The sequence below is a fragment of the Syzygium oleosum genome, unplaced genomic scaffold (assembly GCF_021117445.2).
Source record: "Syzygium oleosum isolate NSW1041296 unplaced genomic scaffold, Sole_v2.1 Sole_v2.09, whole genome shotgun sequence".
Lineage (NCBI taxonomy): Eukaryota > Viridiplantae > Streptophyta > Magnoliopsida > Myrtales > Myrtaceae > Syzygium > Syzygium oleosum.
In genome coordinates this window covers 7,487,770-7,493,734 of record NW_026607493.1, presented here as the reverse complement: position 1 = coordinate 7,493,734, position 5,965 = coordinate 7,487,770, and the positions used below count along the sequence as shown (strand labels likewise).

Below are 5,965 nucleotides of genomic sequence, written 5' to 3'. Positions count from 1 at the left end.
GGGCTAGGTTGTCGCCAGTCCTGGGATCGGCGATGTTGGATCTGGCGTCACGAACCTAGCTCGACCCGAGATCGATAGTTGCAAGGAGGGGGAAAAAGGGAGAGATGGGGGTATCGGGTCCTTGATGATGGGCCCATTCGACGGCGACGGCGACGAGGGGGTCTGGCAGTGTTGAGGACTGGCGGACGCACAGTTATGGCTGGGGGTCCAGGTTGCCTCGTTATATTGCACCATGATCGAGGGTTTGGTATCGTGCTCATCACGAGGATATGGAACCAAGGGCAAGAAGGGAAAGAAGAAAGAGGAAAAAAAAGGGAAAGAAAGAGGGAAAACAGGAAAAATGGATACCCAATTTGAGTCGCCTTATTTGCATGGTGCCCATATATTTTATATATTAAAGTGATTGTATTATCAAAATCTAAAGGAAATTAACTTTAGAAGATCCCGATTCTTGTAATAAATCACTTGTCCCCTTTATTGGACAACCTTTTAAAGGTTTCAACAACCACTTATACATGTCTCTTACGTATTACTCTTATGGTATTCTCGTGCATGAATTAGAGAGCTTTGGAGAAACCCATATCAAAACTCGAAAATAGACAAGAACGGTTTTGCACGACGGTTGAAACTCGTAAGTTGCGTGGTGGGAATCTCTTGGCGGCGGCGGTGGCGGTGGCGATGGAGGATGTCAAGGATGGTGGGTGGCGGCGTCTCTTACAATTTGTTAGTTGTGTGTTTTTGCTGCTCATGAAATAAAGTTACTTTGCTAAATTGCGCTGGACCAATATATGTGTGCGTTTGTGTGTGTATTCAGGGGTGTACTTCCTGTTGTATTCATCTATGAATTAGAAGTGATGTCATGCATCGAAAATTTGGGATTCTCCTGAAGACAATATTACCGCTTGTAATAGGAATATATAAGGGTTAATATCATGAAAAATCCAAAATTGATATACTTGCGATAATTTTATCCCGACCTAATTTTTTGATTACCAAAAGCCCTATATTGGTACATTTGTGATAATTTTATAAATTTTACTGTCAAATTGCTAAGTTTGATGACACGTAGTAGTTGACAAGTGTACCGATTTGAAGTTTTACTCCTCTGTTTGTCACAAGTTTACCAATTTGTGATTTTTCGTGATATTAATCCAATTTAATAGACACTAATAGAAGGTAAATTTGTCATAAATGTACCAGTTTAGGATTTTTAGTGGTCCAAAAATTAGTTTAGAGTAAAATTATTACAGCTATACCAGTGTGGAGTTTTTGGTAGTCAAAAAAATAGTTTGGAGATAGATATACCAATTTGAGATTTTTTGTGATAAAAAAAATAATTTGAGGTAAATTTATCGTAAATACATCAAGTTTAAAGTTTTTCGTTGTATTAACCTAATATATTATAAGCATGCGCACGCAGATGCATGGAAGTCTGCAATGATTTATGTACGCATGGTGCTATCTCATTCACTAGAGGTCTACGCATGTTTCAACCTACTTTTGCATGTACGTTTGGGTTGAAACTAGGGGTGTACAAAAAAACTGAAAATCGTCCGGACTGCTTAGAATCGGATCAGACCAGTCTAGAACCAACGGTCCCTATGAGGAATGGTCCGATTCCCGGTTCCGATTTACTGGAACCCGTGGGTATCGGTCCGATTCTCGATTCAAGGCGTGGAATTACTCACACGCTCATCCGGATCGAATCGGATCGGAATATATATTTTTTAATTTTTATGTTAAAAATTTCAAAACCCTAAAAGCTCTCTCTCTCATCTTCCCCATGTCAGTCTTTTCCCGTCACTTCTTTTCATGTCCCCACAAACACTCACACTCCCCAAGGTATGCTCTCTCTCTCTCTCTCTCTCTCCAGAGAGATGTAGGTCTTGTGGGTGCCCTATTTTTTGATCAGGCCGGCTCTGGGAACAGAGGGGAGGCGTGCTCTTGGCTGTTGGACTTGTCAATGGAGCGGTAGAAGGACTCGAGGAGTGAGGAGGAGAAAGACAGGGTGACGGGGTCTTTATTCTCTATGGGACAGTGGGTTGGGCGGTAGCTTCTTGGAGTGGTCTCTCTTGCTTGTTCATGGCGTCACATGCAGTAAGGATGCAGGAGTGGAGGAGGAAGGTTTTAAATAAAGAGAGAGGAAGCCAACCCAAATGAAAAACAGAGGAGTAGACAGCGGGGGTGTTAGTTTAAGGTGAGGGTTGTCTGCCGAGAGAAGGTCAAAAACTACAAGAGACAAACTGAAGTGAAGTGAAATCGCAAGCAAATCAAGTGGAGCAGAGCGAGGGCAAGAGGAGGAGGAAGAAAAGACAGAGTGGAGAATTTGGAGAAAAATCTATTCTTTATTTCGATTGAAAGGTGAGGAAGGGCATTGGAGGTGTAAAGGTTGCACGACACAAAAGGGAAAAAAATCTCTTCTTGAATGTCGACTAGATCGTCCTCCTCCGCCCCTCCCCACCCTTCTCTGCCTCTCCGCCAGTTCTTTGGACCCACCCAAGAGCCAGATCGGACGGTTCGATTCTCGGACTATAGAATTGACGAGGCGATTTTCGGTTTCGAAAATCGGAACCGGTCCTTAGTGGGCGGTGGAACCGGTCCTTAGTGGGCGGTTCTCAGTTCCGGCATGAAAATCATCCATTTGGACCATGCTCACCCCTAGTTGGAACGGCATAACTGGTTTTTGGTCACAAGCCTATCCAACCAAAAACCAGTTCAACCGAATTGAATCCAGGTAAATTGGAAAATTGGTTTTTAAATTCAGAAAACCGACAAAATCCTGAGGAATTAAAACTCATGAATTGCTTAAAATCTAGTAATTTTTTCCCACTGATTTGTGAAATTCTTATTTTTGGATTTCAATTAAAAGAATGCTGAGGGCATTTACAAGGAAATATTTGGGGTGGCAAAACAGGCGAGTCGGATTGATTTCGGTTCGGTTAATTTTGGGTTAGGAGTCATACACGTAGGCTCGGGTTAATTAGAATTTACAAAATCTTTAGGTGCAGATCATGTCAAATTTGCATTATTTCAGGTTTGATTTTTCCTTGATTGTTCGGATAATTCAAGGACCATTTGTGTCAAATCTGTTCAAGGTATTACACGTTTCGTGCTCTTTAGGGTATCTCTTAGTTTAGAAAACGGGCAGGTCGGATTGGTTTTGATTTTATTAAATTATGCATTTTCAAATATGGAACATTTAGGTATATGTAATTGCCTCGGGTTAGATCAGATCATCTCAACCTTGATCCATTTCGGGTTCTTTATTTTCCAAACATAAGTTGGGATTGTTTTAGTTCTTTAATTATTTCGAGTTCTCTTGAATGTCGTATAGTTCTCTTCATATATGGATCTATTTCAGTTTGCATTTTAGTATTGATTCAGCTTTCAGTGGTTTCGAATTAGACATATTTGATTTTGAACCAATGGGTCAATACTTATAAACTAATTTTGTGTATACTAATGCTATATTTATATTTACAATTTGGGTTTGCATGAATTCGGGCCACGTCGGGTTCGATTGTTTAGGATTCGAGTTTCTTCGGTTTCTGGTCGGATTGGATTGGATGAATGAAATATTAACCTTTTGTGGGGTCAGATTATTTCCGATACAGGTTGCGTTAAGTATAAATTGTTGACTTTTCTTAATCATCTCAAGTTGGGTCGGCTTAATTTTCGAAGGTCGAACAAGCATACTCCATTTGTGGTGAAGAGAGAGAGAGATGTGTTACGGGGCTGAGGCAGCCGCCTTGACGTGGTCATTTGGGCAACTAATCATGATAACATACTTGAATTTCTAAAACTTGCATTTTGTGCATTTAAATCCTAAAATTTGTTACCTTCTCCATATTAGTACACGATAGTTCTCCGTTCGTCCCCAACCCTCGCCGGTAGCAGTCTTCCCTTCTACAATCCTCATCTGAACGATCTTTCTATCAATTTTTTCTTCTTTTTCTATAATTTTTAGTTTTTTTTTTCTAGAAGCCGCGCGTCAACTCCACTCGTGTGAAAAGTGGAGGGGAAGTAACAGAAAAATGGTACACAGAATCTCCTTCCAAGAAAAAGCTTGTACGCTATAAGAAACAATGCATTCAAATGTGGACGAGAGTAACTAAGATTTCAGCAAAGACAAAACAGTCTTTTTCCGTAGAAAACTCAAAGGGGACAGTAGGTGGAACCCGCAGTCCATTTGAAACTTGTGTTCCATCTTACGCGTCTCGCAAAGACACTAACGTCCTTTGTCAAACCTTCTAGTTAAGGAATAAGGACAACTCCCTGTCGTTATTATGGTTGAAAAATTTAACTGGACAATTCAATACATTGAACATACAAGTGAAAAAGCAAATTACTTACTCGTACCGTGGATTTGGATCACATCAAACTATATCACACCTGTTGTTGTGAATAGAGGAATCGAATTCCATAAATTCACATGAAAATTGAGCTTGGACGAAGCTCATGCCCGTGTTAGAATATTTAAATAATAAAACAAACATTTATCTATGAGCTTAAACTTTTAGAATAGTCGATAATGGTTCCACAAAATCTCATATGATATCAAAACTGAAGGCCCTAAGTTCGAATATTTCTAGGACCCATTTACTTCTCTAATTAAATATTTCTATGCTTAGTATTAGGCAAAAAAAGACAATATTAAATATCTCACAACCCGTACCCTACTGAACTCCAGATTACAGAGAGAGAGAGAGAGAGAGAGAGAGAGAGAGGGGGGGGGGAGGTTCGCACTTGGAACTTGGGTGATTGCACTACATATAAGTATTCATGGGGTGCTCTTGATTTGGAGGTCGGAAAGAGAAGGAAACAAAGCATCCGAAGTCGGGATCTGCCGCCAATACCGCCGCTGCAACGACGGCAGCCACCATGTCTGCTAACGCTGGTGGTGGAGTCGCCACAGGCAAGGGCCTCGCCTGGTCTGGGTTAAAAAAAAATAAAAAAATCAATTATCGCGTTTCTCGACCTGGGTTTACCTGATTTTCCTGCGCGGTCTTCCAAACTTGGACGGCATTTTTGACGTTGACCAATTCCCTGGTCATTATGCAGTTCAGGACCGTGTTTATTATTCCTGTGTTATACTAGTCAAAGTATTGTTGCGTGTCCTAGATAATAGCCTTTCCTTGTAAGATAAGTTTACCTATACATGTCCGTGACTAGCGAGGAAACGCCATGAGTTTATCTATCCAAACACCGGCCCAGAAGATTTCTCTCAAACGCATGAGCTATCGGGAGTATTTGAGCTAACATAGGAAAAATGAAACCGTGGGCAGTCATAATAATAGTTTGGGCTGTCTTAGTCGCCATATCTGTTTTCGTACGCCTTCTCTGGCGAGGTGGACAGGGAGACGGCGGCAGATTTGGTGGTGGAGGCGGCGGTGGAGTTGGAGGAGGAGATGGAGGTTCTGCTTGTGGCGGAGGCGGAGACGACGGCGGAGGTGGAGGTGGGGGCTGCTTGCGGTGGCGGAGGTGGAGGTGGGGGCTGTGGCGGCGGCGGCGGAGGTGGAGGTGGGGGCTGTGGCGGCGGTGGCGGAGGTGGGGGCGGTGGCGGAGGCGGAGGAGCTGGTGCCTGTTGATATTGTTTTGGGAAATGATATGTATTAAATTTAAGCTCGCGATTTAAATATAGAGAAAACAGTTTGTATCTTAACACGTATTGCAAATTTGTATGTTTACACTTCCTCTCATCTTTTATGTTTTCCTGTCTCCAGTTATTTGTTATAATTGGCAAAACCTTGAAAATTTGGTTGAATCATGAATTGATAAGATCATATCATTAAGTGGTCCGATTATTATGGAAATTACATGTACATTAATGCGAAAGTTGAGGAGAAACTAATGGATAAACAATCTCGAGCATTGATCTTAAGATTATACATGAAACCGGTTCTCTCTGTTTCTAACAACACACCGAAAATTTCATCTAAATTGTGAATTTAAGAATCGTGAGTAG

General features: G+C 41.5%; 1 long non-coding RNA gene across 1 annotated transcript; it reads left to right on the top strand.

Annotated features, from left to right (window-relative positions):
- The first annotated feature begins 4,735 nt into the window (after positions 1 to 4,735).
- LOC130138978 (uncharacterized) lies at positions 4,736 to 5,692 on the top strand. Its single transcript, XR_008817224.1, has 2 exons — positions 4,736 to 5,487; positions 5,548 to 5,692. It is a non-coding gene; the product is annotated as an uncharacterized LOC130138978 (long non-coding RNA).
- The last annotated feature ends 273 nt before the right edge of the window (positions 5,693 to 5,965 follow it).